Source organism: Seriola aureovittata, chromosome 11 (genome assembly GCF_021018895.1).
Source record: "Seriola aureovittata isolate HTS-2021-v1 ecotype China chromosome 11, ASM2101889v1, whole genome shotgun sequence".
Taxonomy (NCBI): Eukaryota; Metazoa; Chordata; class Actinopteri; order Carangiformes; family Carangidae; genus Seriola; species Seriola aureovittata.
This window is the reverse complement of record NC_079374.1, coordinates 21,779,356-21,805,948: the sequence shown is the minus strand read 5'-3', so window position 1 is coordinate 21,805,948 and position 26,593 is coordinate 21,779,356. Positions and strand designations below refer to the sequence as shown.

The window sequence follows — 26,593 nt, the reverse complement described above, 5'->3', positions numbered from 1 at the left end:
TGCAGATGACAAACACACGCACATTTAATTAGCTCTCTCACTTGCTTTAAAATACATCAACAGTCAGGACAGTCACGTCCAAGCATGAAATTAATAAATAAAAATGAATAAATAATCAACTTATGCGTGTCAACAAACGTGTTTACCTTGCAAACTAAACTTCCTCTCTGACTATGTTTTACAACATGAACCCTACTGGCCTCTCAGGTCATCTGCTTTCTGCTGATATAAAAATAAACACAGAGAAGCAGCATTTAGTTTCTCTGCACCGAACAGCTGAAACAACATTTCCAAGAATCTGACCACCTTTACAGGAAGTTTAAAAAAAAAAAAAAAACTATTCTTCCACCTTTGACCAAATCTGAAGCACTCACCATTATCTACCATTCTTTTGTTTTCGTTTCAATCCCAGCTTTTTCATTTGTGTTTCAAAGCTGTTTTTCACATTCAGTGCTTCTATGTGCTGCATGTAAAGCACTTTGAATGGCCTTTGGGTGATAAATGTGCTCAATAAATAATCCATTGTCTACAGATAACTCAGATATAAAATGTAGTGGTGTCCCTGTACACAGTGCACAGTGATCGGTCTGAAACGTTAGTAACATCGACAATGAAGTTACTGGACACTGATGAAAGCTTTAGCCGAAATGTCTGTGTGAGTTAAACTCCTCTGTGCGTCATTTGAGGAGAGCAATGAAAAAATAAAATTGCGGTGCCTTGAAGTTGGGCTTTCCAGCCCTTTTGCTTTGGTGTTTACACCACTCAGTTTCTTCTGATGTTCATGGCTGTTTGAACACACACACACACATACACATACACACACCGATTCTCTCAGGAGTTTAGTGATAATGAGATGAGTGTTATTTTTTTTTTTAAGGCCTGAGCCAGCTCCACTTTAAAACCAATTCAACTTATTCTTCTCTATTGCAGTTAAACACCATCATTTACACACACACAGACACATAAACATGAGAATGCAAAATGTACAGTCACAGAGTCATACACACACACACACACACCTCAACAAATGCACAACCATTCTTTCATACACACACGCTCCCTCACAGCCTCCCTATATCTAGAGAGCTAATTATAGCTTGCCCATTAATCAGCGACAGCTGTAATTATACTAATTCAAGTGTGTAATCTGATCAAGGTGAAGAAGATCAAATCACAGCCTTTCTCTCCTGTAAAGGCTTTAAGGGGGTTCAGTAATGGTGGTGACAGCAGAGACATTGTAAAGAAAATTGGTTTAGACCAAAACAATCTGATTTGACTCGGTATAGTGGCTGATTAACGGGGCAAATCAAGCACATGTGTAAATAAAACTATCTATTGTCTGCGAACCACTGTGGCTTCTAAATTGCTTTTATTAATTCAACAATAAGGATATTTTTAGAATCGAAATTAAACTGTGAGGAATGGTTGGCAACCTACAGAGCCACAGTGACAACTATGCAGGGCTTGGTGTTTTGAGTATTTTTGGATTCACTGTTCATTTCTGGAGTGTTTATTTTCTCCAACAGTCAGGAGTTTCCAGTGTTTTACAGATGAATAGATATTAGATCTCAGGACACAGTGTCAAGTGGAAGAAAACTCTAAATGCCATATCCTTATTAATTTTGGTCCAAACTAGACTTGATGCCAGTGTGACGCTAAATGAGCCTGACACGCAGCTCACCACCACGCTCTGTTTTATCTGTGCTGCGGTAATGCGATATTCCTCCGTCTGTTATGCGGTCTGTGTTAGCCGAGAAGCTGTCTGCTGTTGTGCAGTGATCATATGTGAATTTCAGGCCAGCTCTGTGCGCACACACCCCTCTGTGCTCTGTGTGTGGCTGACTGAGGAGAGGCTTTTGTGTTGACTTTAAATGAATGCTTAGAACGACAGATAATCTACGCAGACGTGCATGATGGGTTTGTATTACTGTGAGGTGCTTCCATAAACAGCTCGGGACTCTTTTATCCGCCTGTCTGTAATTATTGTGTGAATTGCATGTCAGATCAGATGAGCTGATCTGAGGTAGAACTTCATGCCAAGCTGGTGTTAATTGGCATTCGGGGATAATTTAACCCTGATATACAAAACCTGAAGAGGGAGAAATAGTCCTAAAACACCTATGAAACATGGCCTTGTATTATTTTGGTACACTTTGGTACACCTGATGTATAGAAATTACATCACTGAGCTCAGATGACAAGACACATAAACACACAAAACAATAACGCAGATACAAAATTTTCCAATAAGACTAAAGAAAACAGTGTCTCCATTCTATAGTTTGTCCACAGAGCACAGGCAAATTCATTGTTCAACTGTAAAACGTGTCGCTCGGTAGGTATTTGATTTCAGACAGAGGTAGAGAGAAGCAGGCACTAATCTCTTGCCAGTGACCGTTGATTTTGCCGGCTGAAATAACAACTGTTGCTGACAGATTTCCTAAGCTGCGGCTAGGTTTAAAACGAGAACCATGTAAAAAGGGTCAAGAAATATTAAATTCCTTGGCTACATACATGACATCATGCTGAAAGACTGACGGTGAAGCTACATGCCTCTGACAAAAGGAGAAGAGGTGGGATTGATCTTGACTGTATCTACTTTCAAACAGGGTGTTAAACGAGGAAAGAGGCTTTGAGTACGAGGGCTTTAGTGTTGTAAATTGGAAATGCAACATTATTTTGGATAATGAGTTTGGCTGGGTGAAACTTTAAAAGTAAGAGTAGGACGGCCGTTAATGTTCATCCTGAACAATCAAGACGGACTGGTTCGCATGCAGAAGAGGAGGAATACAATGGATGTCCTGAACTGTTTTTATCATTACCACAAAATAATGCAAAGTAGTTAGATACTGATGTACTGTTTGGTCTTCTATGTTAGCCTTAACAATTTGCAGCTTACATTAGGGTATGCAGTAAACACACTATTCAGTCGATTTTGCTCTAAGTTCTCCAAGTGCTTTCGCTGCACTTGTGGTTTTGGAAAGATGATAAAAAAAAATAAATAAATAAAAAAGACACCACCCTCGAAACTCTTTATATAACCAGTGTCTTTCTAACTAGAGCCCCACGCACATCACTTCAGCATGTGGAGAAATCCAAAGCTTAACAGAGCTGAACAAGTTAACAGCGTTTCAGCTATGAGTCGCTGTTTGGCAAACAGTCAGTTGCTTAATAATCAAACTGACGGGATCCTACTGAAAAATGTTAGTAATGTTCTGCATTTATGTTGAAAAGAAATGAATACCAGCCACTTTAAGTGGCATCCGTATGGGCCTCAGAAATCCAGCATCAGTCAGGCTCTATTGGACACTACACTGCTTCATACATAATCAAAATGCCACAAGTGTATAATCATACCCACACTGACTATGTATACAACATGTCAGCGATGAGGAACAACACGGAGGATCATCACTTATTCCAGAAGTACACAGAGCTGATCTTCCAGCACAGATACGTAAACACAACCCTGCCATTGTAGTAATATGAAGTTTAATCACTGTTCCAGATGCACCGAGTCCCATCTGCAGTTTGTACAGCGTAAAGCAGATGTCACCGAGACAGTAAGCAGACTGACTCTGCTGGGTCGGGTCTGCGCTATCAGCGATAGCAGTCGCTATTGCAGCTTCCCCTCAATGGCTACATTGTTTTTGCATCTGGTCACTGCTCCCACTTTCAGGTTCCAAAACAAACGTGGGCTTTGATACCAGATCTGTCTCATCTCCTGACTGCTCACAGGCCCAGATGGAGGGAAAACAGTTGTACATGTACTATAATACACTTTTGTATGACAGCTAGGCCGGCATTGGAAAAAAATAAATAACTGTGAGAGTAAGTGAGAAAAAGATCAACAGTGTGTGGGTGCCGAGTGTGAAAGAGCGCAGGTACATTCCAGATGGATTCTTCACATGTAAATACATGATAATCAGCGTGATGCAGTGCCGTGAACCGCACTGACTGCTGGATCATACAGAACATATGCTGCTAGAGCATCTGAAGAGAGAGAGGCCAAAATACAGGAGTATGATTCTGTTGCAAAACAAAGTTTGTTTTAAGATATTTTAGTATGCTGATGTTGATTTTCACATTAGACCAAATCACTGCACTCAGAAAAGAGCTTTCCAAAAGCAACTTTAGAGCCAAATGATTTATGAGGATTAAATATGAGAAGAGAGGTTAGATTTTACAATGAACTGATCTTAAAACAGAAGCCGAACGAAGGCATTCCAATCTCTTTTAAGGTAATAAAAGTAATGTCGTTCAATCTCTTGTTTCACCTTTAACCTGTTCCTTTTGTTCACATGGATTTTTGGAGATCATATTAACTTTATCTGCTGGTGCACACGGCACAAGCTGCTCTTGGTGAGGGCATCAGCCTGAATGTAAAAACATCTCCCGCTCTCTTCTAACCTTGTCGGCAGTGCTTGGACCCCTGGGGGAAAACTTCCAGAGGTGATCGATTTCATCTGCTAGCTGGACAATGGAGACCACACTTGCTTTCTGCTTGTAATTTGGGAACCTAGAAACCCACGGCCATCTGTTACATCAATGCCAGATGGGTCAGAGCCCCCCTTGGACTGGTGTGGGCAGTGGACAGAGGTTTTCAAAGTGTGAGGTGAGAGTGAGGGAGAAACATGAGGCAACCACACAGAGTCACGTGAAAAAGGGAACAGGTGCACGCCGGTGCTCTGAAAACCACAGTCAGGTAAGTTTTCACTTATCCACACAGTCTGCAGTTGGTTTATGTTTATTTGAATTATGGCTGTTTAAACCCCTTAGTGGCAAATTTCTGCAATTTGTGAAAAAAACTGCATTCTCTGAGTAATAAATCAGTCCAATCTGAACACATGACAGACGTATTTGGATTCGGTGTGACACACACTTAGAAGGATGCCACTACCTCCAACGTCAATGGCGAATCAGCAGCCATAAATCCAATTAGAAAACATCAAATCGATACATGCTCATAACTCGAGAATCAATAGAGTTTCATGTTTTCTTCACTTTCACACAAATCCAGTGATAGCTGACTGTGCATGTATGGGTAAACTGTAAACAGGAACTGATAATAGTGAAATTCTGCATTTCTTTTAATGCTGCCAATTTGCCAAAATATAAAGAGAACAAGGGTCAAGATGTAGCCCACAGCTAATTACCTGACTCTGTGGTTGTCTCCATTTTGTCTGATAGGGGCCCCCAGAGTCCAACTTCACAAAACCTCTAGTGTGTAAGATAAATTGCATGTTATCATTAATTGGCAAATATTTCAAAACATTTAGAAGCATTAAGTTAAATGACTGAACATGATATTATTCCGATAATCATTTCAAGAGGCTGGAACTGAATAAATGCTTCAGCAACAGAATCCTGAGCAATGTGGGGGGGGGGCAGTGTTAATGGCCTTTCACTAGTGCGGGTCAGCCCAGCTAGTTTGGCCATTAAAATTTTAACAAAACCTCAACACTGCAGAGCAGCGGGTTAGCTGAGACATTAAATATATAAGCAGTATTGGTGCAGTATTTTAAAGAGCCTCAGCCTGGAGTGTCTATGTGTGTGTTTGTGTCTTCAGACAGGGAAAATGAAAGAATTCAACCCAAATCGTGATTCTGACCTTCACAAAGTATACAATCTCTCAGTTTTATACTTCACATTGATTTTTGTGACACCATGACACCACAACACACAATGTTAAATTATGTTATATTATATTATAAGCCCCAGTTGTGGGATCAAAGGTCATTTTTTCCTATTTCATTGGTGCACTGCTTGGATGCAGACATTTTTTTTTAGCCCATGTCAAAGATGAGATATGGTTGGCATACACTCTGGAGGCAAAAAGATGAAATCATTGGAGGCAGCCACCTTTGCAGCAACAACAAGAAAAAGTGATTAAATACGCTGTGTTATTACTGCACGCGGATCTCATCTTCTATCACTTAGTGAAGACCTGGCACCGCATCATGTAATGCATCATTGCCATCGACATATCTACAGCAATGCCACCAAGACAAAAATGTACTCAAGAATGTGTGACAGTGCAAAAGTGTTTATCTCAAAATGCATAAAAGCTCCACAGAAAGTTGTTGAGGGAAAGAAAAAAATTTCTCAGTTTTCCTCACCTGATTTTTTTTCTTGCTGGTCCTGGTCCTGAAAATGATACCTTGCACCACAAAATGTAAACTTAATCTACCTTTTTACACCTTGTAAAAAAAAAGAACAACAAATCAAAACCTGTTGAGCATCAAAAATCCACTAAATTCCACATAAAAATAACAGCAGAGCCACAAACTTGTCTAATGCCCGTCTCACTCCACTACCCTGCAGCAGCACATCACGCTCTGGCCGGACGAGTGTCGGCTGTCTTGCCTACGCTGCACTAAATATTCATTACAATAATGGAGGTGAGGTGGAAGCAGGAGGGCACGATTGCTGCAGGTTGTGTTTCCCACCACACAGGCTACAGAAATGTTGCTGCCATAAACGCTCGCAAATGTGAGCACACACACACGGAGAACGGGACATTGGCTAAAAATTTTGCATTACCAATAATGGAAATTAACAGCAGGTTTTGGCCCGCAGGAAGGGCTGTTTGACAATGTAAGCAAACAAATATGTGCTTACGTTGCCAAGTGCAAAATATGTGTTGTGTGTGTGTTTGGGGCTGATACAGAAGCTAATGCTGGCCCTGCTGTCTGTGGGTTAAGAGTGTCTGCTCCTTACAGGAGTGGAGGATGAGGGAGCTAGTATGTTGGAGACAGGCAGAGCTGACAACATTGTTTTATGCCTTTCTGTGTTTTTTCTCCACCTTTACCCTGGTCGGAATAAAAAATAAAGACCTCATGAAGACAGCATGGTGCCATCAAGCGAGTGCCACTGGGCACAGCCCCCCAATTGCGGTGATCAGAATCTTCTCAAGGTGGCCCTCCTCCTCCACCTGACAGTTCTTCCCCCCAGCACCCAGCAGGAAAATGGAGACTATTTAAGAGGAGTGCAAGGAGGGCAGTAAATGTCTCCTCTTGTCAATAACACCACCTGTGTTTGAGCTTTCCCCGGCTCTCCGCATTGAGAATAACTGCTCCGTGCTACTTAAAATGTTCAACAAAAAAAAAGACAGTAGTGTCATCTTAAAGGGATACAGAGTTGCATTTACATAAAGTTTTGTTTTTTAAATTATTTCAATTTTAAAAAGAATGGTCAAATTGTCGCAGCATATGCAAAGACATCCTGACTTAGATCATAGTGGTCTATCTCCAAAAACACTGGATCCAACACTTCCCATAATGCCACATGGTAAACACCCACATCTTTCAAACTTTACAGTCAAAGTGAAAAAAAACGGTTTTCAGCTAAAACTCAAAAATCTCGACTCTATGCTGAGATGACCCTGATTACATTATTTTCTCCAGAGCCACAGGCTCCATTTTCACAGGCTGCCTTACACTTCCAGGGATGAGTAAACCGATGTGTGTGAATGTGTGAATGAGTGAGAAAGGGACCTGGGAACATACTGCCTGTATATAAATGTATTTCACTATAATTAATCATCCTAATACAACAGAGCATGCTTTTTGAGATTCAATTGAACTGGGGGTAAACGGAGGAGACAGGCAGAGAGAGACAAAAAGGGATGGAGGAAGAGTCGAGGATCCCCTGATATTTGAGCTATTCCAAAAATAGCCACACTGGAGCTGAGATATGAGTTGTACTCCTGAAAGACCTCCGAGAGCAAAGAGAGAAACAGAGAACAAAAACCGCATATTTCCACTCCATTGTGAGGCCGAACACTCAGGAGGTGATGCGAGTTGGCATCTGGCCCATGTATAAGTTACACCACTGTTTATGAACTCGGTCTCGCAAATGAACATGAGCCCTCTTCATGTATGAGTGATAGGTAATGTTACCCCTCGCTTGTCCGTCGGTCACTGGAGTAACTCCAGAGTTGAAAAAGTCATGTCGTCAGCAGACTCTTAACTTTGGTACAAAGCTGAATTTGTCACAGTTATCAATGGCTTTCTGTTGACATGACTCGATGCTGCTGATCAAAGAGGGGCAACCAGGAATGGGTGGTCCTGCTGCTGATGGGTGGTGTTTTTGCAACAATGTCGCTGTTAAACACCTTTAGCATGTTTGGGGTTTTTTTACGTTCTGTCCTTGTGCTTCCGTATTCAATCATACTCCCAAAAATAAGTCACATTGTGCGTGAGTGCCAGCTAAAGGTCTTAAATGTGACAGTTCTGAACTCACCGTTCCACTGAGTAATCAGAAGGGTTTATGTGTCGATCCTCTGCAGCCCCGCAAATACCACACACAGCTCCTGCGGGAAGAAAAAGTAAATCATTAATACATCTGTGATGAGGCTCTGCACATAAAGTACTGTGGACTAGTTTATATAATGATACTTTGTTATCTCAAAAATAAATCTTAAATAATAACTAAATAAATAGAAATATCTGAGTTGATTGGATTTCTTCCTTCAAATATGCCATCAAAAATATTTAATATAATTCAATAGGAGTCTGGTTTAGAGTGATCCTGTATAAAATAATCTACACCCAGTCAATATGGACGCCCTGCTTTTAACTGTAGTGATGAAATAAGGCTTGACCAGTGTTACAGAACCTCTGCAGGCAGTCAGTAAGACGTCATCACAGCAGAAGAAGAAACCGCCGGCCAACACCCTCCTGACCCTGCCCGAGGCAGCTTGACTCCAAACCAGCACCCACCACATCAACACCACAACACAACAGCTCTCAAAACAGAGTGGCAGCAAACGGCCAAGACATCGACAGAGGCGTGAGAACAGGGAACAGATGCCGCCCCGTCGTCCATTCACATTAGTGGCTGTGATCCCATTGTTACGAGCACTAGGACAGAGGGATAGCTCGAAAACAGAAAATGGAGGTGACAGTGGCAAGGTTTGGTCTGAACTGAACCTGAGTGGCAGGCTTCTAAATAAATTAAGATCAAGTAACTTGTCTCACATTGCCCAAGTAACCTGCCCTTCAACTGTGACAAACAGAGAACAGAGAAAAAGATACAAGTGCAGGCATCACAGGAGCAGCATCAGGAGCAAATCTAATGCCGATACCAAGTATTAAACATGAGCAATTGAAGATCATGTACCTGTATAATCATATATGTACAATGAAACCTCAGAACTTAAAGTAGAAAAGAAAAAAAGTCAAGCAAATTAGATTCTTTGAAGTGTAGAGTGCTGCAGACCACATGGTATCCAGCTTGGGCATACGGGTAACTAGGTTGGAAAAAAGCACACTCTATCTACCGCACCCTCCAATGTCCTGTGTGTGTATGTTTGTGTGTTTGTCTCCATCATCTGTATTCAAGACATCCACCAAGGTGCTCTCCAACTCTCTGAGCTGCCACGAGGATCCCCTGCACAGGAGTCACCTTCCACAAAGTTAGCCTCAATTAACATATTTTTACATGCAACATATGTGTGTTGCTATGCATTTATAGCTTTCCTGTAAAAACAAAAGTTTAGAAACAGTGACCAAAAGCATGCGGGTCAATCAGTGTTTAACACATTCTTACAAATCATGAATTCAAACCTCACGCGAGAAGCTTCGTGTTAGGCCTGCTGAACACCAGCCTAAAAATCAAACACACTATTCCATGCTCTTTATATTTACAACAATATATCTAAGCTGTATCTGGCCCACAAGTCCCGGCACTGAAGTAAGTTTTTACATTAATGACCTTCAGTGAATGCAAAATATCAATAAGGGAGGGATGTCCGTACATTTACTAACCCCATACAGCTATGTACCTGCTTTGATATGACTTCATTTTTTAATTATTTTCCAGTGGCTAAATGCAAGGATGTTAATAACCAGAAGTCAGCAATGAAAGTGGATCATCTGCATACTGACTGTGCACGAGTTCTGGCTGCTTTTTTGGTTAATATCGTGTAAGTTTGTTACATAAGTCAGCTGGGAGTTGCTATGACTCACCTTGTGTTTTCTCACTCTCGTGTTTTGTGACCAAGTAAATGCAACAGAGGAGGAGGAGGAGGAGGACAGACCACACTAGTACTTAAGCTGCCTCGTCTCTAAGGGCACAAGTGTACGCTACTGCTAATTTAGCTGAAGTGAATGCATCAATTGGAGTTTAAGAACATTCAAGCACCACTACCATCTGCTCTTGGGGTTTCCGTCTTCTGCCTCCTCCACTAACTATCGAGAGCTGAGGGTGGGAAAAAAAACTTGTGGGCTAATGGTGACAGCGGAGGTTGGAGGTCGCTTGCGCTTAAACTGCGAGGATGTGAAGTGAAACACAAACCCATAACGAAGTGAAATCTCATTACAACACTGCATCAAGAAGCACTGTCCTGCTGATATGTAGAGGATAATTTGTATCACAGAAATGACCCCCCCCCCCCCCCCCCCCCCCATCAGCAGTAGCAACAAATCTGCATTATGTGGTTCATCCTGACAGCCATTTTCACTGTGATGCTAAGTCTGTTATAAAATTCACAGCAGCTGCGAATCTTATTGAAAACAGCTCCTGATTCAGTGTTTTTTTTTTTTGCACAGACTGTATTTTTACTAGCAAATGCTGCAGTTTCACATGAGCAGCCAAATACGGTGGCAGATGTCAATCGTGATAAATTAAAGACAACAACTGGTAAACAACTTAATGATAATGAATCAACAACAAAACGCTGAGGCGGCTGATTTCTAAACGAGCTTTTGCACGTCATGTAGCGTCTTACAGGATATTTAGAAACCTGAAGACAAAACAGTTTTCAAGTGTTGACTGCTGGTAAATGGAGTCTGCCCTAAGCTAATCCAAACTTTCAACACGAGTGTAAAGCGAGAGGAAGTTCCCACTGCGTTTCTGACAACAGGCTGAAACCCAAAACAGTGCTCAATGATCTGTGTCTCTTCCTTTCAGTTAGTTAAGGAGAGGTGATTTTGCTATTAATACAGGGCTGTAATATCAGTCAATCAACAATGATAGATCTCCATTCTCAGGTCAGACTATGGTTAAGCCTCTCTCATCCACTTTTTCTGTAGGGTTCAGATAATATAAAAATCCCTGTGTCTCAATAAGATGAAACCTAATGAAAACGTATTATTCAACGTTTCGTTCTGACAAAAACGTTGGCAGAACCAACTGATAAAAATGCTGTCAGTGTTACACTCCTCTCCCCCGACTGTCTTTGTGACAGAGCAATTCAGTGAAGGAAGAGAATCTCTCGCCCCTGAAGTATTCTCTGTATCTCATTCATATGTATCCAGTAACATTCATTTTTTAGGTTACGGTCTTTTTTTCCCCCCATTTCTACAAAGTTGAAGTGAATATGAACATCGAGAGAATTTGTAAAGACCTGCTATTGCTATTATGTCAAAATAAAATGAACATACAAACAGACACCAACTGATAACTGAAAGAAAAGCTAGTCAATAAAATATTTCTGCAAAGGTATTCAAGGTAATTCTAATTGACCAGTGTTGGTTCTATGAAGCCTAATTCATTTCTGATATTCTGTCTATGATACGTGATTGCACTCAGGGGACACCAGCTATCAAAAAAGTGCCCTTATTTAAAACAGTGGAGCTTGATCTTAAAGATCCAATATTGTATAAAATGAGATTTCCATGTGTTTGATTATAAATCAGGTCTATGTTCCACGTAATATATTGTGAAAGTATCAAAGTGTTCAGTCCACAGAGAAATGCACACAGCCTGTATTCAGACACTGAGCCTTAAAACCAGCCGTCAGGACTTCTGGAACCTTGTGATGTCACAACAAAGCAGTCACCTCAATATGCCATGTCCCGAGCCCCGCCCACCTGGACCCACCATCCAACCTTACAGGATTTGGTCTCTCTGGGTGTTTACCTGAAATACCCAAAATCTGCTATATTTTCATTGGCTGACTCAGAAAACAGTCAGCCAATCAGATGGCTCAGAGCCTCTCTTACATTGGCTCATCGACCTGTTGGTACTACAGCTTCAGAGAGAAGCCTGAGAGAGGAGATGTAAAACTACATTGAGATGGTTTTTGGCTCTTAAAACCACAAATATATCTTCTTTTGGATCAACACTTCAAATAAAACACCAGAAACGTGTAAAATATGGGACCTTTAACAGGCAGCGTTACTGGAGGTTACAGTTACTGATGAAAGATAATTGTAGACCCTCTTTCCAGTGCCACTGACGTTTATTAATCACTGTTATGATGTATTTGATTGTTCTTTGTTTTGTCTCCTGTATTAGCAGTTTTGTTTTTTCCAGCCTTCAAATCTCTGAAATATGCTTCTGAATTTGACATCTTCTTCTTCAATCAATTAATAAACTACATCAAGACTTTTTTAGTATATAAATGACTGACTTAAAATTCTGTTCGGATATTATCGCAGGTGAAAGTGACAGGCCAGATGATGCTGTGACGATGACAGATGACTGCAACGAACTTCAGCACGCTTCCGCATCATTATGCAGATGGTGTGACAGCTGATGGCTTTTTGAGCCTGGTGGCTGCCAAAAAGCCTTCACTTTTGAAAACTGAAGTCAGGGATTAGGATGGAAGTCACATACTGGGGAAGTTTGTGAAGGGAGGAGGGAATGACTCATTCTCGCTCACTCCAAACGCTGCTGCGAAGGTATCGCTGAGGAATTAACATCTCGTCAGTCCAATGGAGATGCTCAGTGGCCAAGAGAAGAGCAGCTGTGTTGGTTGTGAAGACGGACGTACCTTCCCTGGTTAATAAAAGTTTTTGTGAGAGATGTTGCAGGATACGATCCCTCCATCCTTTGAATTATAGGTGATCAAAGCTGCCCTGTTAATGTCAAAATGTGACATGAGCGCAACACTGATGCAACACTGGTTTGAAATTTGATGTGTCAAGTGAGAGTTATAATGAAGTACTTTGTGAAGAATCCTGAGGCTGGCATAAACTGCAGATTAAAAATACTCATGCATGTTTTGTGTATATTAGTAGCCAATGTAGTTAACTTGCCAGCGCCTATCCTAGTTCTTTCTGCTTTCTGACCATCTACCCACATCCTTTCTTTTCGCCGACCCATCTCTTTTTCTTGCTTGCTCAAAAAAAAAAAAAAAAAACCTTTTTCTCCTCTGACACCTCTGTTGACAGCTTTGTGCATCTTGCCAGTGCACAAGGCAACCAAAGAAACATTTCAGCCCAACACCCACAAGGAGCTACAGTGGGTTCAGTTTCAGCTGATACTTGACTAAATGCCAAAAGAAGACATAAACAATTTTTAGGGCCAATAGTGAAAAGTATGTCTGAACAAAGAATCACTTATGTATCATACCACAGCATATAACACCTTAGAAATCCTTTTATTGTTTAATAAGGTGGTGAAAATGTCCCTTTCGTAACATAATTGCACATAATTTATTCTGATTTAATTACTTTTGGTACACTGGTTTTGATCACATGCTCAGCCTTCACTGAGAATTACAACCATTCGGAGTGGACTGTTGTATTAAGCACAGAAAACAGATACAAAAACAGAAACATTTAACATGTAACTCTGAAAAAAGAAATGAAACATTGATTCTTTTACAAATGAAAAGTTGAACTCAAAAGCAACAGAATCCACAGTTTACTCTTTTCAATACACTCACCAGTATCTTATAGCAGCTAATGTTAAAAAGCTTTTTTATATGTTTGTCACTGAGTTAGTTTATTATCTTTATGAATCTTCTGTACTTATGCTATTGTTATATTACATTTTAGCATTTACAATTATCCTGTAAATGCCACTTGTTCAGCAAAGTTAAGATATCTTTAAAATGAGTGTAAAACATAAACAAAATAAATAAGAAATCTTTGACACATCTATTATTCAGTTGTTGTTTTTTTTATTTAAGAAAGTGAAGCAAAAACCGTTACTCTCTTTACACAAGCCACTAATGTATCTGAACACCGTTCACACAAACATCCTCCACTTCACGACCTTTGGTATATAACAGCTACTGATGTCAGACTGTTTAAGTATTGTCACTACAATAACAGCACAGCTCTTCTTTGAAGCACAACTGCTTATTCCACCTACAGTGGCACACCTCGATATTTAAGAGCAGCTCTTGACATCACTACAAAAGGCTAAATGTCGGTCGCTACAGGGAAACACAGAGACTTCATAAATAATTGTCACTCTTATAAAGAGGAATTATGTCTGAGAGCCTCTTTGCATAACTCGGTCTGACACAGGCTACACATACTGTAGACACACAAACGCACAGACACGCCATCAGGCTGATTAACCCTCCGGCTTTAGTACACAGTATAGATTATGAGTCACAACCACTCATTAGAAGGGGACTAAACAGAGCGGCTGCATTAAAAGAGGTCACCCTCGTTTAACTGACTCCATCACATGCATCGTGACCTCAGGGTGTTACCGTGGGCAAAAACTGAGTGTGTGTTTGTGCGTGTGTATAAGTGTCTTTAACTGTTAATGGTATCGACAAGACCTATGTATTTTGCTTTCAGCCTGGGCCATAAACTTTTCTAAAAATATCTGGATATCAGCAGTCAGGCATGCGCTGTAGTTTTACTTCATCTTTGTTCACTGCAGCGTCTGTTGGCTCAGTAGCTTTACTGTGCTTCAGCAGTGACTGTATGCTACAATATAGGCAACAGTGATAGTGGGGAAGCATAAAAACACACACATACATACACACACAGACACACGAAACTCCACTACAATTAAATAACTGATTGAGATCTGCTCTCTATCACTGTGTAATATGCCCAAGTTAATGTGGAGATGAAAACACGTGATTTTGAATGTGGTCTGTCAGTATGGTTGTGTGGTGACTGTAATGGTGACACTGTGAAATAAAGAAAAGCAAGAATCTTAAACATTTCCAATTTAACAATATTCACCATCTCAGTTTAGTGTGTTAACAAGCTAATATTTGGTAATTACTGTTAAACACACAGAACAGCTGAGGCTGATGTGAACATGAGTTTTGCAGGTATTTGCTCATAAACCAAAGAATTGGACAAATTAACATTTTGACTTTCATCGCAATCAATTCAACAGTTGTTGAGATGTTTAACTCAAAACAAAAATGGGGTCAAGAGATCACCAGAGTCAGTAATGAGTGTCTGGAAAAAGAAAAATCAATCCACCCAATATTTGAGATATTTCAGTGTTTAAGTAAAAATGTTGACTTGCTGGTGGCACTAGACAAAACACTAAAATATTTTTAAATGTGGTGATTGACTCCTTTTACAGCACCAGCAGAGTTTGCCTTTCTGTTCGGACTAAAAACACAGACAGAAAACTGCAGGGAGCAACGTCATAACATGCACAACACACACACACACACACACACACACACAGACGCAGGGGAGAAAGAGTGAGCTAGCTAGCTGCCGTGCAGACTGGTAAAACAGATTCATCACGTCTCCACCTCGGGTTGGTGGTGGGGCCTCTGTGTGAGACACTTCAGTCGCCGATTGTCTGTTTTTGAAACTTATTTGGGGGGGGGTTGTGCTCACTCCATGAGTCCAAGAGTTCAGTGCAGCTGCAGGAGCTTCTGGTTCAACAGCACCGTGCTGTGCAGGTGACAGGTGTGTTTATAGTGTCTGTGCTCTGAAAGACGACACAGCACGGTGTTGTGTTTTTACATCACAGCCAATCAGAGCCAGAGCTGATAAACAGCTGCGACTACTGCAGATGTTAGTGGGTCTTAGCAGGACTTAGCACAGCAGTGTAAAAAGTTCTCAATACTGCCATCCCTACGGCCACGCTACTAGCATGACAGGTAAAAATCAAAACAATGAAAAATTACGCTGCTTGTCTTTTTAAAACTCGTACTTTCCTTTTGAAATTGATTCAGACTCAAAGTGAAGTCTCTGACCATAGTATACACTTGGCAACAAAAAAACAAAAACCAGATGGGTTCAGTTAGTTAGCATCCTCTGTGGCCCAGAGGGTTTATCACTCCCTCTTCCTGGACTGGTACCATGTGTAAACACAGACAAATGAGGTCCTGACCTGAATTAAAAGTAAAACAGACCAATGAGGTTCAAACCTGGGCTTAATCTATCAGTGTGTTTGAGTAAACGTTCACATCACAATGAACAAAACAAAAATGCGCTTAAAGCAAGGTAACAGGGAAGAGTTTGAACCTTTCCATCCAGGACTCCATGCCGTTCAGTGCACTGCTAACACATCAAACACTGAGAGACTGAGTTTCCCTTTACAATGGCTTTTATTTGGACACATTTTATTCGGAGTCATCGCTTTTTCCAGATGACACAACCCTCTAGAGCGTACGTTACTCATGTCACTATGACAACCCGTCAAACTGTATTCATAAAGCTGTGTGACAGCAGTGGACTGAGTATCTCAAGCTGGATATTTTGCGGAGTGTAGTTGGTGGTGAACAGGTGAGCTGGCCTCAGAGAGAGAGGCAGAGGCGATGATATCCAGAGAGCGGAGACGGGGCAGAGCAGGAGGAGATGTACACCATAAGCACTGAGGGTACAGAGTCCTGTGCAGCAGACTGTGACAAATAATACTTGCGTAATGCATTCAAGCTGAAAAACTAATTAAGGGGACACTTTTCTCTCCCTTCCTCATTCTCCTCCTTCTCTCCATTTTCGTGTGCCTATATTGGCACATCTGTATGCAATTCCAACTTGTTTAAGAATCTGGAGAAGAATATGGGCTCGTACAGGATGAAAGGGTGCGCACATCCACTGTTGTCAACATGAAGAGTTGTTATCCTTACTTTTCTCCCATCCATACCCACTTACCTGAGGCAGGTTTTGCCTTTAATGTGATCAAATGCAAATGCGCAACAGTTACTTTTATTGTCAGTGCTTAACTTTGGGTGGCTGCCAAATGCCAGGAGCATCAGTTTGGATTGAACTGTTTACTAAAGTTATAAGTCAGCACAAATGTCAGAGAAAAGGGCAGAGGTTGGAGCCTGTTTTTCCAACAGGGACAGTCCGACAATACCGATGCCAAAGCAAATGCAGGCAGAGATATGGACATTTTTGGGGGAATGAATGAAGGAAATCTAATACAAACCGCATCCTTTGAAATTACACAACCACATACCACTCTTATCATCGTCATATCAATCCCAATACCAAACTGCATCATCCTCAGCAACGAGAGCAGGGCATGTTCTCTGACAAGACAGTTGGTGTGGATTAGTGGTTTTCAAACTGGGGGACGGACCCTCCTGGAAACAATAAACCAAACAAGTGCACTCTGATGCGCGCAAGACTATCAAGATTAAGGTTTGCAAGCTTCATTCAGATGGAACAACATGTACAAAATGGGCAGTTTTGAAAGTGAAGAGATGAAAAACTGGTGATGGTCATCTATTATATAACCAGGCCGATCTTGCTCTATCATAACTGGAGAGTTTGTGTCTGGAAGTATCGGGGAGTTTAACATTTCTTAACTGGAAAACACTTGCATATTAATTTCTTATTGGTTCATAAAATGTTATTGCTTTATCTCCACAGATGTGCACGCACTTATTTTGTTGCCTTCCAAAGGGGGGAATGACAAAAAAAAAAAAAAAAGAAAAAAAGCTTGAGAGCAACCAGTGCAGCAGCAGCAGCAGCTCAGTCTGGCTGCTGGCTGTTGCTGCTGATCAACATACATCATCATCAGATTTTTTTTTTTTTTTTTTTTTGATCCACTTGAGAAAAGTGAAAGAACAAGCCGTTAATGCAACACTCACTGATTATCACAGTAGAATTGAAGGCCGAACCAAAACACTGAGTTGAAAGACACTGAAATGCTGCCTAGAGCTGGAGAGTCGGGTTATAGCTGTCCACTGTAAATATAAAAATATTGATTACATCTGTTTTAAGGTTAATATAATAAAACCTTTATTAGATAAAGAACTCCATGTGTGATTATGGAAGTGACTGTGGCAAATCAAGCGACTGATTATTCTAATTATGTATTTGCTCAGATATTCAAGGCCTTGAGAGGGAAATTTAATCATCTACACGCAAAGCTGGGAGCTGGGTAATAGTGTTAAACATGGTGCCAACTCAACATATGGAAACCAGTAAGAGAGAGAGAGCGGGGAGCTGTGTTGTGGCCTGGCTGTAGTGACGCATGTCTGGGAGGCTGACTATTTTCAGTCTCCTTAACAGCTTCCTTTTACAACTCAACCCCACCCTTTGCCGTACTTGCCAAGCACGCTGGCCACCAGTTAGAGTAGGGTCCCACACTCAGTCAACAACAGACCCTTTGTCATTACTAACAGCTTTAAAGTGATTTCACAGACAGGACACAAAACAGAAACAGACTGTGTGTAAAGCACGTAAGAAGGTGAGATTACAACCTGTGCATGGAGTCCACCCCTGAACGTGAAGGTTCAATGTGGGAATGGAGGTGAAGAAGGCGGTTGGTGGAACAGAAACAAAAACAGAAACCACCAGCAACAACTACAAATGAGTGGCTCTGATCAGATTGATGTGGACTTAATAGGAGATTTAGGCTTGGAGATATTTTATGTGTGTGTTCATGTCCACACTCTCACCCTGCAGAGATAATTCCCTTAAAGCAAGTGTAATGCAGCGGGTTTTCCTGAGCCATCAGCTTTTTTTTTTTGCTTTTTTTTTTTTCCTCTTTTCTTTCTTCCTTTCTCATTCATTTGATGTGCTTCCTCCTAATCTTCCCTAGGCTGTCGACCTCACAGAGACAGAGGACACACTCAACCATTCAGCCGTAGCTACTCATTCACATAGCAGAAAAAGCTTTCCTTGTTCAGTGTGCTTAAGTGTTTGCCTCTGTCTGTCTGTGTGTGTGTGTGTGTGTGTGTGTGTGTGCGTGTGTATTTTAACAGTATAATTTGCTGGGTGATATCAGAGTCACCAGCTGCAGAGGGAAGATTTTCTACATCCAATCCATTGTGGTACTGAGTTACTTTTCTGTAACTGAGTGCGGTACACTACTCAGCTATATTTTTGCTGCCCATGAATAGGAAGTCAGGGATTGAGCAAAGAGTGTTGATGATTCAGTAGATTAAAGGGGAATGTCGCCTATTTTTCATCAGAAAATGTGTTTCCTTCAGCCCCTCTAGGAACTGCCCAGCCCGGCTTGAGTCATGACTTCTCAGATGCTCCCTTTTCAGTGCAGCACAACATCAGTGGGAAATATGAACGCAAACTGAGACCTTAGAGCCAAATAATTCTTAAGTTCCATTTTTTTGCCGAAGAAAAAAGCTCCTGCATCTCACACAGTTCTGCCAATATTCTGTTTAGCAAGTATTTCCCCATTACACTGCATCCGCAGAGAAAAAACAGCCGTCTCCTGCCATCGCCATGGTAGCGTTTATTTTTAGATTGTTTACCCCAAATTTTGCATCCTTTAGTGTCTGAACTTGGAAATCTGTGAAACGGAGCCCCTTCTGCCTGAGTCCTGAGCATTTAGTCATTCCCTTGCCGCCGCATTTTTGTTTGTTGTCACTGTTCTGATTGATGTACCATATGTGCACTCATTTTCATCCCCTGCCATAAAGTGTAGCTAAAAGCAGATGAAAATTGGTGGCTGTTTGTGAAACTAAATAAGCCTTTGCAAAACAGTCATTAGGAATTATTCAAGTCATCTGACAAGATCTCAGTTGGTTTGATTTTGCCAGATTTATGTCTGTTTATGATGAAACAAACGACTTACCTATAAGTGAAAGTCTGAGCAGCATTAAATGTAAAAGCAAAGCAGTCATGTAACCAGTGGTTAATGTCTCAAGACTAGCAGGCAAACTCCAGATCAGAAAGGTCAATCAGCAAAGCTTTGTTGCCCTTGAATTAAAACACTTCACACTAACTGCTACAGAGGAGCATCTGAAGCTAAGAGAAATAAATCTTTTACTAAGAGGTTCTATGAAGAAAAAGTGCATAGCTGTATGAAGGGAGCTGCTGAGAAAGAGCATGCAAATGGTATGAGAATGTCTCAAACCCCTCTCCTATTATGGCCATGGGCTTTTATAAATCCCAGCATGCGATGATAAAATGCATTGTTCCTCCAAGTGCTTTCAAAGTCCAGTCAGCCGTGTCTGAGATATCACTTGTGACACATGGACAAACAGTGGAGAACACCCTTGGGCAAATTGGTGTAATTGTGAAAATGCCAGGACAGAGTGGCAAAAAAAAAAAAAAAAAAAGAAAGCTATCATTCCCCACAGGTTTAATTAAAACATGATCAATAAGATAACGTGTCCTAAAAAATGGAAGCAAAGGAAAACAATTTAATTTAAAGTTTAAAAATGACGACAGGCTGTTGTCATGAAGAAAAAAAAAAAAAAAAATGCTGTGATGAGACAACTATGTGGCCTATAAATGAAACGGCAAGTGACCAAGCCCTCGGAGGAAAAACACACCACAGTGCCAAGCGCTATTTGTCATTTATGTCCGGCAACCATAATCAAGGCATGTTCCCCAGCTGTGAGGTTGACACAGGGACAACCATTCAATCGTAATTACAATCCAACAATGTGTAGTGCCTTGAGTGTAAACACACACATAATAATTAAATCAATTAATATCAGTTAGTGAATTGCACTGTACGGCCTCAGCCAGGAGCCAATCATGGAGCTAACTTTAATTTGTACCTCAAAGCAACATTTGTGCTCTTATCCCCATTAAAAGAACATGTATAACGTGCCTGCGAATGGTATCAATAAACCAAAGCTATTTGGATTAGGCTACAGGGATTCATGAGCCAACTCTATAGGCTAGGTCTGGATGAATGAGATTCTCAGAGGACAATTCAAATGAAGCCACACTTGACTGTCTATTGTTTCTCGCTGAGCCATTACAAGAGGCAAGCCCGGTTAACAAGGTAGTGCGAAACAGAATTACAAATTGAGCTGCTGGATGGATGCCCGCAACACAAATGCATGCAAGTACTGCATGCGCTTGAATTAAACGTTATTGTAAGATACAGGCTAGTTTGCTATATTTTACTGCATCTTCCAATAGCAGAGCATCAGTACACTTCATTTCCATGTTTTTCAAAAAGAAAAGAAACTAAAAAGCAGTAATGTTTAAAACTGCATTGTGGGTAGTTCCTTTGCAATATGAGGAATAAAAACTTGCATAAATGAACAATGAACCTGATTTATAATCACAGCTTGACCGCTGCAGCAAAGGAAACTGCATCTGTGATTTAACATCTGGAAGAAGCAGGTGTGAACATTGCCACTCTGATGAAGACTGCAGGGTTTTTTTGGACACAAAATGCAAAAGGGACTGAAGCTGTCTGTTCAGCACTGCGGCATCAGAAAACATGCCAAACATGAACAACAGCATTGTTTTTTCCACATGATCTCATAACTGTTCCTCGGCTGTGTTCCAGGTGTGTTGTTCTAACATACTGCAGCTTACAGCAGTTCTGGTTAATTGTAAAACCATTGCAGCATCTGAATATATTTATTGGTTTCTTCAACTAATATTTCGAGTTCAGGGACAGAGAGCGCACTTCCTTTTGGGGACACATTTAAAACAGTCCTATATTAGGTCTTAATTAGCAGCGCTGAATGCAAATTAACTGAACTGGAGCTGTGCTTATTTCCATATTCAGTCCTAGGATTGTAAATACCACTCTGAACTGCAAACGTGGTGGCATAAAATGTTGCAGCTGTGATGTATGAACCCGCCATGCGTCTATATGCTTGCCTGACAAGCTCTTTGATTCACAGCATAAGGTGCACGAGTCTTCGCACTGCTTACCTGCATCAACATGGTCGGAGCGGCTACGGCTGCTGTGACACAAAGCTTATGGGGGCAAGTAAAGTTATTTCAAAACCATGAGCACCCCATTGCAATTTGTGTCATCTTCATCTCGTCATGTCTAACCACACACACAATCATGATACAAATATTTTTAGGTCCTGTGACTTACTTAATTTGAGGATATTGTTGTCTCCATTATCTCCATTATGAATAAACATCCATAAATTAGAAATCACAGAAAAAAAGATTCCTGTTGTCTGTAGATCCATGGGTACACTGTAATCATGAACTGCTAATAGCTAATTCACTTTTAACAGTGCAAATTTGCTGAAATGTAAACAAATATAGGCTCCAAAATATATATACCCCGAAGCTTTTACAACTATAGTTTCAAAACTTAGAGTATGACAGGTTAGGATCAAGTTATTTCATGTTGCACAATAAATATTTTCTCGAAGTTGGAACATCAAACTCAACACGAGAGCAGCCTGTTGAAGAGGACTAAGTAGGACCTGGACCAGGAACAAAGTGTGCTGCCTTGTTGATATATAAGACCTTCTTCATGTGTTACTTTCTCCATCCCATCCTCTGCTCATTTAACCAATAAACTAACTCACATGGCTTTCCCAACATTACATGACACAGTTATGGTTTCTGGTGCTACAAAAGGGAAGAAGGGCATCATACTTTCTTCTAACATTCCTTCACTCTAATAGCAGTGCTAACGATGCCAAATTTCAACAAAGCAGTGGTTTCTGTAAAAGTTGCCTCGAGGACAAAAATCACGCCAACATCGCGCACAGAGATGCACGGCCACACCTCTCTGACTCAGAGTGAAAGTGCTCACTGATGACAGAGGTCATAAAACTGTTACTGAGCAATCAGTCAGAAGCTTTTGTCTTGGAGTTTATGATGGCGACACTGAAAGGGTCATGTTTGACCGCAAGGGTTGGGGGTAGGGGTGGGGGGTTGCAATACGTACGAAATTACAGAAATGCACACATGCATGCACGCACACACACACACACACACACATGCACGCACACAGAGACCCAGTTCATTGCCGGGCTAACCACAATCCAATTCATCTGTGCCACAAAACGATCAAACATTGGCCTCATAAATCATAAAAGCTGTCATCATTGTCTGTGCCCCTGTTAGTTGCCCACAGACTACAAACGAGTGGAGGGAAAATTAATATTATAAGAGTCATTGAGCTGTGGACACGAGTCAGACCTTAACCAGCGTCACCGAGATAAATATTTCATCCTCTGTGGACTTTCCACCAATACAGCAGAGCTTCACTCCATTCAGACACGTGTCAGAGGTCTGGAAAAATGATGCACATGCCAAAGGTCAAAAGTGCAAATCTAAAACTGTGTGCATTGACCTTGAGGGGGAAAAAAAAAAATCCATGTTTATTGATCCGTAACTTCCAACATTTTACAGAATGTTATGCCGAGGGCTGATTAGTATAGACTGATAATATCAAGAATTAATATAAGATTTACTCCATGTGGCTCAGTCATAGATGATAGACTAGGCTTTATTTCTCTAGACCCATTCTCCCACTATTGTGTAAAAATCAGTCATTTAAAAAATGTTCTGCAGGGTCACACAGAAGCCAAGAAGCCAACGTGACCTTTTCCCTTGAAACTTTCTCCAGCTTGTCCTGGGGGATCTCCGTGACCTGAGTGTTGTCATCTCTCCATGAACATATATGCATGAGTCAGTTTTTTTTTTCTTTCTGCTCAGGTCATTGAGGCTAGTCCTTGAACACACATGCACATAGCACAGTCTCAGTGACAAACACACAGACAGGGCCGGTAAAGACACCGACAGGGATGGTAAAACCTTTATGGATTTTTGACCGATGCAGTAGGATCGGCCCATCGGCCATTCTGACCGTAGCTGTTCTTGTTCTACAGGGTGGATGCCAGCTACGCTTTGCACAACCTGAGACTAAGGGGTCGACAAAGCATTTGAATCAACAGATGTCGCTGGTGAGCTTTCCGACCGTTATATCTGGGTTTTCAACCGAGCCGCCCCCAATTCCCTGATGCTTAGGTCCGCCGGGCCGCCGGGCTTGGAATACACTGGCAGAAACCCTGCACAAGAGTATAAACAAATCAGTGGACTGCACGTGTCATCAGTCTTTTCCTCTTTTTCTTTTAGTTTTCACAAACAAATTAAAGAGGAAAAATGAGAATCAGTGAGGCTCAGTGTTACTAAAGGCGTAATCGACCCTTCTTTCCATATTTATTAGCTTGTTTCTGAATGATTTAATCTAAACAGCGCATCTCTATCACACACACACACACTCACTCATACACCGATTGTACGTCAGGGGCAATTTGGGGTTCAGTATCTTGGCCAAGGACACTTCAACATGTGGACTGGAGGAGCCGAGGAACGATTTTCCAACCTTGTGATTAGTGACGATCATTTCTACCTCCTGAACCGCAGCCACCCGTTATTAATGTTACTGTAACTTTTTGGGAGCTGTTGGTGATACACTTCCATGTTGTACTGAGCTTTATGATCTATCTGTTCGAATCTGTTCCGAGCTTTAGTCTAACATCCAAACCAGGCAGATGAATAGCTGCTCATTTAGCGGCGCAGGAATTAGATGCAGCAGCTTTTTGTCTGAATCACAAATGTTTCCTCAGATTCAATGGTCACAACCCACGACCGAACGGCACAGTCAAAGCTAAATAATGTTTGGCACGAAATCTTCATCCTCATAATTACAAATCTGTGGGTGTGGTACTAAACAGTAAGGTCTGTCTTCCACTGTCTGTCTATGCAGCATGAAGTCACGATGTTGAACTATTGAAGCGGTGACACATGGAGGAGATGGGAAGAACAAGATGATTAAGGCCTGCCAGAGGCGCAGGTTAAGCTAGAACGCTATGCTCTTGCCATCTACATTAGGAGTCATCCTCCATGTAGAAAGGTCTCAGATGATTCAGATGGTTCTCCTCAGATGGTTCAAGTTCAGCAGTGAAGACAGGGTCAAATAGACGGCACATGGCTTCAGTTCAACTGTAGTTAATATAAGATACAAGAGATACAAGATATAAGTATTTGAATTTACAACATGCCATTCTGAAAGAAACATGTACTTCAATATAATTGTACAGTACAATGAGTCAACACCATATTTGATGAATTCCAAGGAATACTAAAGTAAAGTCTAATTTAGTGGGTGGGGAAACATGTTTGGGCTTGCCAGGCAAAACTGGTGTTTCCCCTTAAAAAAAACAATAAAAACAATAAATCTTAAAAATCATACATACATGGAGAAGAAAAGCACAGTTCAGAATTAACATTTAGAAGAATTATTGTAGCCAGTGCCAAAATGCAGGAGGTATTTCAAAACAGAAAAAAATTCCCATCTTGCTGCACATGAAATCCGTTACAGGAAGGCTGACAACAACCTCCTGTGAGCTGCATCTGACATTGCAAAAGCCCATTTGATGAGCTTGCAGATTTTTGTTCCCTTAATTATATATTTGATGGTTTTCTTTTGCCATTTCAAGCTCCCTAACCAAAAGGTCATTTGTTGTTATGCTTGGGCGAATTTTATATCTTGATTGCAGTCCAGCCCACATACATAATAATACAAATTATTGTGCGTTTCTAATTATTTTATTAAATACTAATTAATAACATGTAATTATAGTACTATTTTATGTTTTAGCTGTGTATGAAACTGAATTTCGCAGTCCTTATCAGCCTCCAGTGTTGTGCTAACCTCATTTAGCTTAGCTTAACTTGTAGCTGCTATTAACAAGCTTTCTTTTAAGAATCCAGACTAACTGACTTACTCACTGGCTGCAGCTAAACAAAAACACACACTACGTCACGCAGGTCAGGGCCTGAGCGGTAAGGCTGGGCTTGAAGCACCAGCAATCACATGACGAGAACCTAAGCTCAAATAGCAAAATATCAATACCCTAAAATAACAAATAATATCAAATAAGAACTTAAAAAACAAATTGCAGCAGGGAAGACTGTGCAAAACTGCAAAACATGAAAATAAAAAAAATTGATTAAAAATACTGCATATGGTTGGATATTATCGAATACCGGCCCAAGCCTTTACATGCCAACAAAAACAACATGTATATCCGGACTGAACTTTAAATACCAGAAGACTAATAAAATATTATCACTTCTGACTAAGTACTATTATTACCAACAAGTTATTAATACTGGGTTCATTGAGGATCTCCTCACATAGCCCCCTTATTTATGCTTCAACAACCTTGGAAAGCTGTTCTGCATCTAACTTGTTTTGAACTTTGTGAAACTTCAGCATTGTTTTTCTTTTGGTACAATTCGTCCTTATATCTCAGGCCTTGTTCTATTTGACCTATTTTTTTTTACAGGCACAAGGACTGAACAGTATGTATTAAGATGCAGGTGGTAGATGATGATAAAATGGTTAACTTCTGTTAATTTAATCTTACCTCTGGACAATGGAGGATAGATTTGAGAGAATAGGACTTGCTCTAGTTTTCTTTTTGCACAGAAGGGCTTGTTGTTAAATCTAAAATGTACAATTTATCTTAAAAAACAAGTCATATGAAAAGAAAGCAAAATCCCAACCTCCGAATCAACGCCTCTTACTTGTGCTAACAATCAACCAAACAGAGCTTTGTTGGCCGTTGTCCAGCTACCTATCTACATCAATGAAAAACAGTAACAGAAAAATAACCACAAATATGCAGCTTTGAAAAATGTTAACTGATCCTGGCAACAGGCATCTGACTCTGGTGTCAAATGAAGATGAGTTATGATTGGGACAAACCTGAAGACGAGCTGAAACCCAGAAAAACACACACAAAGACTGTTTCCACCAACTTGCA

The 26,593-nt window shown here is 40.8% G+C and overlaps 1 protein-coding gene across 3 annotated transcripts in view; it reads right to left on the bottom strand.

Annotated features, from left to right (window-relative positions):
* The window catches only part of adarb1b (adenosine deaminase RNA specific B1b), a 114,116-nt gene that overhangs the window by 66,069 nt on the left and 21,454 nt on the right, over positions 1 to 26,593 (bottom strand). For all 3 annotated transcript variants that reach the window (XM_056388859.1, XM_056388861.1, XM_056388860.1), the window contains exon 2: positions 8,245 to 8,314. The gene's annotated coding sequence lies outside the window, so the exon portion shown is untranslated. The remainder of the gene's footprint in view (positions 1 to 8,244; positions 8,315 to 26,593) is intronic.